Genomic DNA, 6,665 nt, shown 5'->3' with positions numbered 1-6,665 from the left:
TGTGTAATGCTATGTACATTACAAATGAGTAACTATAATGCATGTTACAAAATTTCTATTTTTTGAGAAAGCCTCACTTCAATGCTTCACATAATTAATGCATTCATGTCAAACGCTCACTACATATATACTCATGCCTTGAACAATATTAGTTTAACCAACTGGAAGAATATAAATGTGGTTACTTTCTAGTGCTCAAAGATCAATTTCATGTGCCAATTTACTTTTATTTACTCTCCTAATCTTCTCCTATGTATAAACGGTTGCTGGAAGGAACGTCTGGCAAAATCCCATGGAGAGAGTGGATGATTTATTAAATTGCCATAAATATTAATATTTTGTTCTGTAAAATCACTAGTACTATCCATTTATGGTTTAACTTTTATAATCATGTTGTATGTTGTGCTGCCTGCTGTGCAATATATTTCTAGTCTTTCCAACCTAATAAAAGCAACAATAATAGAACCATTTTCAAATAATCATAAAAAAATTGGAAACCAACCCAGTTATGTTTGAATTGCATTCAAGTATGGCTCTTAAGTATATCTAAACATTTAGGCTATAATGAAAAATAATATGCAATGAAAGGCTCCTAGGACCTATTATTGACAGATTCTGGGTAAATAACAACTATCTGTAACATATAAATTATTAAGATGCTTTTAATAAAAAAACACTGATATTTCTTGCAGTAGCTCTTTATCTGTTCATTAGTTTCATGAATATTTAATTTTTATTTCAAAGGAGAAAAAAAGTTAAAATAAGAGGTCATAATCTAAAACTAGAGCATCAGAGGCTTAGATGTAATGTGAGTGCACCGCTATCAGTCTGGCGCTGTCTGGTATGGGACTAGTGCTGGGCAGTTATATGATCGTTGAATTCTCAAATACCTTCTTCAATATGACCTATAAACTTTAGGTTAAGGTCTGATAGAGATGAAACTGAACAGGTCCACCTAAAGAAAAGTGACAACAAATGTTTTAAGTGACTGTTTCACCTCAGGCAAGTGGAAAAAACATAATTAACAAAAGTCCCAAATTGAGGAAATTAAGATGAATGGTCCCATTGTTTACACTTGATGTGGGTGTCTAATGAAAGAAACGTAGAATTTGACAGCAGATAAGAACTATTGGGCAAATCTAGTTTCCTGGTATAATCTCCCTGGTCCCTTCCCCATCTAGCCTACCTTATCTACGCAGCATTGCAAGGGTTAACGGGAGCGGAAATCCGTAGGTTCGCGGTCAGGAGTTAAAGGGCCATAAGAACGACTTTATTGGCCAATTGGTTGATGCCAGAGGAGGCCCCTGCAGGCGACCAATAGAGTCGTTCGCACGGCCCTTTAACACCTGACGGCGAACCTACGTATTTCCGCTCCTGTTAACCCCTGCAATGCTGCGTAGATGAAGTAGGCTAGATGGGGAAGGGACCAGGGAGACAAAGACAGACATTAAGATTCTTCGTGTTGTGTGGCTTTGTCTTCGTATACGTGTTGCCGCCACCATGTTCGTATGTTTGGTATGCGGGCTGAACAACAAAAACGCACCCTTCGTGTTTGTTTTCATGTTCGAACGCACAAGTCTAATATTTACTACATAATGAATAATGCATTTACTATTGTGCATTTCATGATAGTTAAAAGGATATATGCAGTGGTAATGATGTAGTTATGGTATTGTTCTGCTAAAATTTACAAATGGAACCACTCTTTTCAACGTTATTACACGCAAAACTATTTGTCTTTTCTAACAATTACAGTATTATCGCTATAATACATCCATAGCTCTTCCTAAAATAATATATTAAAGCTACAAATGGCTAGTGTCTAAAGTGGTGTAATATGCTTTTGGTATTTACACTAAAAGAAATGTTTTTTTACCTCTATGAAGTAAGGCAAAACATATCACATGCTCTTTACAAGACTTTACCTTTTCTTCCTCAGCCAACACAAAGTTATTTACATAAGATACAAATACACAACCTTGTAGTGTAGGAAATTACAAATAAAAATTAAAACTTTACTTACACTATATCAAAATGCATATGCTATTTTTGCGAATTGTCTTATTGTGGGACAGCAATAGGGGCCAAACATCGACCTTTTTCAAAAGGAAAGAAGGACATGCCTAGTGAAATGGGGGTTCACATGGGAGTGTTTTGGGGGTTTTTTTATGAGAGGAAGCCTCTCACTTTGAAGGAAAATGTTAAACCAGAATGACCTTTATTAACACAGTGTAAAGTCCATCAACATTATTCACTTTACACTCTCACTCTAGCTTCCTACCCATTCCATATCAAAGTTTCTTAGTACCCTCTATACCTTACATTGTTTTACATTTGTACCATAGTTTTGGTTTAATCAATATTCCCCATTTCAGTGTTGGACATACCCACACAAATTATTCATTTTGAAACCAAATAAACATGCAAAACATAATTGTGAGTGTGAGTATCTAAAATAATTATACTAAAATGTAAAAAAAAAATCTTCATAATTGGTACCACTGATGAACGGCGACCAATTTTATGTTTGGCAACATCCCGAAAACAGACATAACCTGTCTTGTTCTAGAGGGCCACGTCTATCCCTTACATAGTACCCTACAGGGTAGTATTTTTAATACTTCTGGCTTAAAGGGTTTGGGAGGTAGTCAACAGGGGTTTTTTAATTTTACATGTCACAGTGGGTGATTCAATTTATATCCTGTGTGTTTATTAGGAGTATGGAAAACTGCAGCGACAACCAGGGACATCCCGGTCAAATCTAGTTATTATCACAGTATCCATTGTATATATTATTGATTTGGGCTCTACAGGATATATAGAAAATCCAATCATCAGGGCCAATCATCTATAAACAATAAAACATTATGTGACAAAGCATAGGTATTTGTAATCACATGAGCGTTCTTTCCCTCTGTGACATCAGTAGCTTGATCCAATTATGCCCTGCATAAATTACATTTCATATTCTAGAATGCAACACCTTGTCATTTTTTATGTGTTGTAGTTTAATGCGAAGATTCTTCGCATATCTAGCAGCACGTAGTCAAGATATTATTATAATGATATTATTATAAAGGTATTAGGTAAATCATTTCCAGTAGGAATATCATAATCATTTATTTGTAAATATGCTTCTAGTTATAATGATTTTATTATTAACTAATACTCCAAGGTTTTGTGGACACCAACCCAAATAGCAGCAAAACAAAATTCAGTTTTGTCAGTGTGGTTTAAAATAACTGAATAAAATCAAATGGCTAACAAAAAGGAAAGGAAGGCTTAATGTCTTAGTCTAGTTTTAAATGGAATAAGCTGCTAATCATGGTGCAGTGCATGAAAAGTCCCACATTCATATCACACTTCTTATAGATATGTTAATTTAACACAGTAAATATTACTTTTTGTTATCGCATTGCCATCATTTTCAATGTGGACTTGTAATTGCTGTTATATAAGCTTAGTGTATTGGTTGGTTTGTGGATTATTATTTTATCAAGACCCCGCTCCGTCGACCCGGAGGATTCGGTCTTTACCCGAGCAGCGCTCACCCGGCAATCTCTGGGTCAAATCAGGAGAGTTCCCAGGTATGCTGATCTGCCACTGGAGCAACAGATCAGGTGAGTGTATGGCCCTATCAGCCAGTCCGGGCATGAACAGCACTTTTAAAAAAAAAATAAAAAAAAATTCAAAAAGACTCCAGTGGCTTAATTAGGAATGTGAGCAAATGCTATGTATGTAATTCTTGTAACCTAAAATCCTGAAAATGTTCTGCATATATTTTTGTTTACTCTGTAATATGATTACTACTCTGTATGCCCTGTTAATTAGTACAAATTCCATATACATCAAGTAGTTGTAATAATAGCCAGGATGAGATTCTATACATGTTCTAATAGCCAACCTATTACAGATGCTCATGGATCACTTTAATAGAAACCTGCTTCATTATAATTGTATGCTTCAAGCAGTGCTGTAAGTATCCAATTAATTTACTTTCTCTAGTGAAAGAACTCTATTCACTTAATAAGGATATATTTAAGAATTGTCGAAGAAATGGAATGGTATAAAGAATAAGAATTTCGTGCCGGGCTCCATTTGCTTACCCTGTGTGTTCAGCCATGATTATTGCCAATTCTGCATGACATCATAAAATCATCAATTTCTTGTTAATAAGTAATATTTGAGAGTTAAAGTGTTGGCTGCTATTTTTATGGTACTTTGATTTTTAAACCACACCGGAGCTCTGCAAGTCCCTTGGATGCCATTTGATGCAGACTTATTGAGGTTGCAGATATTGATTAATAAACCACACTCAAGTCTTCGTGCTCCGTAAATCTTTCTAGATTCAGAACATTATATGCTAGGAGGAGGTTTATTTGCTTAATGATATGGTTTTAAAAGGAGATTTGTTCTTTATTAAAAAAGAAAAATAGCCCAGATCTGCATACGTGAAACAAATGATGAAACAAATGATGAAAAAATGCTTACGTTTTTTTGCAAATAATTTTAATGATGGGCATATACGCTAGTATGAAGAAATTAGGTTGCAATGGCACTTCATGTTGCTAAGCAACCAAAGGAGCAGTATAAACCTTGGTGTAGCGTACCACTACAGAGAGAAGATCAGAGGTTATACAAGGAAAGTGTTTTACTAAATGAAGGTTAGGAGTAATATCATTTGTCCTCATATTTTATAATGCTGTTCCAGAATATTTCCCTTTTCATATGCTGTTTGTTTGAATTGTAACAATTAATGACTACATTAACCCCTTCGTGACAAAGGCTGATTCTATTTTTTGTACCCTTCGTGACAATGGCTGTTTTATCGTTTCTGCGGTGTTTCTGTTTAGCTGTAATTTTCTCTTAACCCATTTACTGAACCCACACAAGTTATATATTGTTTTTTTCAGGACAAGAAGGGCTTTCTTCAGACACCATAATTGTTTCCATATGATGTAATTTACTATAATAAAAATAATAAAATATGACGAAAAATTTAAAAAAACAAACACATTTTCTCACTTTTATTTGAAAAATCTTTTATTCATCATAAAAAACTACTGAAAAAACCCGCTAAATAGATTCTACTATTTGTCCCGAGTTTAGAAATACCCAATGTTATTATGTTTTTTTGCTTTCTTCTACACGTTATGGGGCAATAAGTACAAGTAGCGTTTTGCTAATTCAAAACCATTTTTCTCTGAATCTGGTACTTTGTCTCCATGTGGTATTTGGGGCATCTTTGAAGCCAGCAAATTAAATTTACCCCACCAAACCATATATTTTTGAAAACTAGACACCCCAGGGTATTTTAGATGCTGATAGTTTAACCCTTTCCATGCACTAATCCTACCACCAACCCTTGTCAAAGTTTGTGATAGTAATTGTTTTTGGTGTTTTTTTCACACACTTTGTACTTCAGGTGTGAAATTACAGCTCCTGGTATATGTCACTGTCCCACAACACCCCGATATGTGTTCAGCAACATTGATACCCCACATGCATGGGTTTGTCAGGTTGTTTGGGGGCAAAAGGGCCACATTTGGAACATGAGCAATTCAGTTTTTCAACTAGGACGTTTTACATCTGGGTAAAGAAAAATGCTTGTACCCAACTATCAGTAGGGACAGGTTACAAGAAAGCCTGGCCTATCTCCAAGAAGGGATTTGATCTAGCACCTTAAGCGGTCCCTCATGCCACGGAATGGACACAGGGTTCACTTGACAGTGCAAATAAAAACGCTTAAAAAATGGTGGAGCAAATAAAAGCTAAAAAACAGTAAATGTAACAAAAAATGTAAAAAAAAAAAATACAAAAATGGAGCAGGAACAAAAAAAAATAAAAAAATGGGAAACTGTGTGATACAACTTGAAGCAGTCACCGACACAGAGTGCAGGTTTTCCAGGGCAATCTGGACAGTAAAATGTGGTGTCTTTTCTTTGCCCCCTGCTGTAGCATACCCTGCATCTCTTTTGGGGATTTTGCTTCTTTGCTGTAGGGGGGATTTTAAAAATAAAATGGGTAGCCCCAATCCTGCTGGTTCCCATCACCACTTGGGACCAGGTGCATCACGGTACAAGATACTTGAAATTACTTGGAGCTGAAACTGCAAAAAAGACAGTTTCAGCCCAGTGTCTGCTTTTTTGTGCAACAAAAAAGCGTTATAGGTTGCAATTTGCATTAGGTAAATTGCAACCTTCTTGTACCAGGCCTTTGTCTTCCTCATAATGAGGTAGGGCTGTAGGAGTTGATCTGACAGATCAACTCCACCCATGTTCTTATTATAGGCCCTGATGCACACTGGCTTTCTAGTGACCCCAGCTCTGCCACGGACAGAAACCTCCACGGTTCTCTCATCGTGGATGGTGGTCAGCATGCACACCTCTTTTCTGTCCCTGAACTTCAATGCCAAAAGCTCCTCTTGACGTAGAGCTGAGGTCTCCCCCTTTCCTAGCCGGGTTCGTGCCAGGTGTTGTGGGAAACCCAAGCGGTTCTTTTTTATAGTACCGCAAGCTACTGTATCGAAACAATACAGCAGCTTGAACAAAGGGACGCTTGTATAGAAGTTACCTACATACAAGTGGTAGCCTTTGTTCATAAGGGGGAATATTAGGTCCCAAACAATCTTGGCACTGGTGCCCAGATGTTCTGGGCAACCTGGA

General features: G+C 36.5%; 1 non-coding gene across 1 annotated transcript; it reads right to left on the bottom strand.

The window, feature by feature from the left end:
• Positions 1-5,605: 5,605 nt before the first annotated feature.
• LOC149276582 (small nucleolar RNA SNORA35) lies at positions 5,606-5,735 on the bottom strand. Its single transcript, XR_016279341.1, has one exon. It is a non-coding gene; the product is annotated as a small nucleolar RNA SNORA35 (small nucleolar RNA).
• Between the last annotated feature and the right edge of the window lie 930 nt (positions 5,736-6,665).

The sequence above is a fragment of the Sceloporus occidentalis genome, unplaced genomic scaffold, assembly GCF_023333645.1.
Source record: "Sceloporus occidentalis isolate IW3139 unplaced genomic scaffold, rSceOcc1.0.p SCAF_233, whole genome shotgun sequence".
Classification (NCBI taxonomy): Eukaryota; Metazoa; Chordata; class Lepidosauria; order Squamata; family Phrynosomatidae; genus Sceloporus; species Sceloporus occidentalis.
The sequence above is the reverse complement of the archived record's forward strand: the minus strand, read 5'-3'. Positions and strand labels throughout refer to the sequence as shown.